General features: G+C 55.4%; 1 protein-coding gene across 2 annotated transcripts in view; it reads left to right on the top strand.

Annotated features, from left to right (window-relative positions):
• Window positions 1-523: 523 nt before the first annotated feature.
• The window catches only part of LOC113216127 (acid sphingomyelinase-like phosphodiesterase 3a), a 206940-nt gene continuing 205686 nt past the window's right edge, over window positions 524-1777 (top strand). For both annotated transcript variants that reach the window (XM_026435862.2, XM_052265095.1), the window contains exons 1-2: window positions 524-820; window positions 1168-1342. The gene's annotated coding sequence lies outside the window, so the exon portion shown is untranslated. The remainder of the gene's footprint in view (window positions 821-1167; window positions 1343-1777) is intronic.

The following is a 1777-nucleotide window of genomic DNA, read 5'->3' as shown; positions in this document are numbered from 1 at the left end:
GCGTGATCCGCGCCAATAAACTAACTTGTTTATTCCATACCATTTTTCCTGAGTGCACTTTTCTGCGCCTGCCGGAGAAGGGGTTGGGGTTGAACCCGGGGGGAGGGGTAGGCCGAACTCCCTCGGGGCGCGAGCCACACTCGCGTCGGTGGCGGTGACCACCCTTCTGGGTCGCTCTCTCCGCCCCCCTGACCCACACGGAGGTGCGCCGTCACAAGTCATTAGCACCGGCATCGCCGAGACCATAACGGTGTTAAATGGTATTTGAATTTGAGTTATTCGCAATCAAGTACTTGTAAAGAAAAGGGGGGAGGGGGCAGCGGTATGGTCGGGAGCAGTTTATTTATTATATTACGCGTAATATCACATAATCATACCTGTTAACCATCACCCTCCGCCCCCTTTCCCTTGACTCATGTCTAGCGACTTAGCGACTTGCCCCGCGCGCGCGCTCTGTCGACCGAAAGCGAAAACTTTCAGTTTCAACCAGGTTTTGGGGCGAGCAAGAGCAATCGGTCTCGTCGTCTGCTCCGTCCCCGTTCGCTTCGTGTGTCGTGTGGTTAGCGTTTGACGTTGCTCGCCGGTAAACTTGACCGCTAAACTTACATTATTTGCCAGATTACTTTGCATCCGTGTTCTCGAGGCACTGCCAGTATTTTGCACGACCGTTGTGATTAAATTATTCTAAAATTTCGTTTCCGACCTTTTAAAGCATTGGTGCTTTTGTTGGTTATAAATGTTTGACGGTTAGTGTAACCGACGTTGCAATGGATCGCACCAGTGTTTTCTGCAAAAAGTATACGTCAACCGTAAACACCAGGTAAGTTTCGAGGCAATGTGATATAGAGGGGCTCAAAAAATCATGACATAACCTCAACCGCAATTTGTTTGTAAACCGCGCCACGTGCTACGCGCTGGTGCTCCGCCGGCCCCGTCAGACTCCTCATAGTCACGGATCGCGCGTTTTATGATGCCAGAGCAGTTAACTGGACTACAGTAATGAAAGTAATAAAATTCATCCCCAGCCCTGCGTAGCTGGGCAACACGTATAGCAAACTGCGCCATGACCAATCGGAGGCATCTGCCCCAACCAACAGTTTATTACCTAGTATATTTGTGTTTTTGCTGACAAAGCCAGTACTTACTGTTTTTTTCTCCCTGCCGCAGACTGCCCTGTCCTGGTTTATGGTCGTCGTGGACCCCGGCGGGCGCGCAGCGCAGCCAGCAGGTTGAGCACCCCGGCGGTGGCGGGATCGACTCCCCGGCCCTGACTCAGCTCAACTGCATCCCCTGATTCCAGACGGGCAACTCAGTGCCTCCGCTTCGCCCAGCCCCAGCCGAGGTAGGTAATTGCTTACACCGCTCTTGGATACTTGTTTGCCAACACGTCCTCTTTGTCTGGTTCACTGCGGAGTTGAGGGGCGCGGCGGGGCGGGGCGGTTCGGGGCGGGGCGGGGTGGTTTGGAGGGGTGCGCAGGTGTCGTCTGCACCGTGCTCCACCTAATTACCACGGCCGCTCCCCCAGGCCCGTACGTCGGGTCCCCGGGCCATAACCACTTCCAGCGTCGCGGTCCCCACCTGCACGTCGCAGAGTTCTCTCCCCCCACCCCCAAACTATGTGAGGGACCTACAGGTCAGCCATTGAGACGTATGTTATCGGCGGGTGTGCGCGGGGGGAGGGGCGGGGGGAGCGCCGCGCCAGCGGGAGGAAGGGTTAGTCCTAAAATAACCCCGAGTGTTTGCGCGACCATTTCTCATACCGATCCCTGTCCGGGTG

This window comes from Frankliniella occidentalis, unplaced genomic scaffold (assembly GCF_000697945.3).
Source record: "Frankliniella occidentalis isolate FOCC.00 unplaced genomic scaffold, Focc_3.1 Scaffold23, whole genome shotgun sequence".
In the NCBI taxonomy this organism is placed as follows: domain Eukaryota; kingdom Metazoa; phylum Arthropoda; class Insecta; order Thysanoptera; family Thripidae; genus Frankliniella; species Frankliniella occidentalis.
The sequence above is the reverse complement of the archived record's forward strand: the minus strand, read 5'-3'. Positions and strand labels throughout refer to the sequence as shown.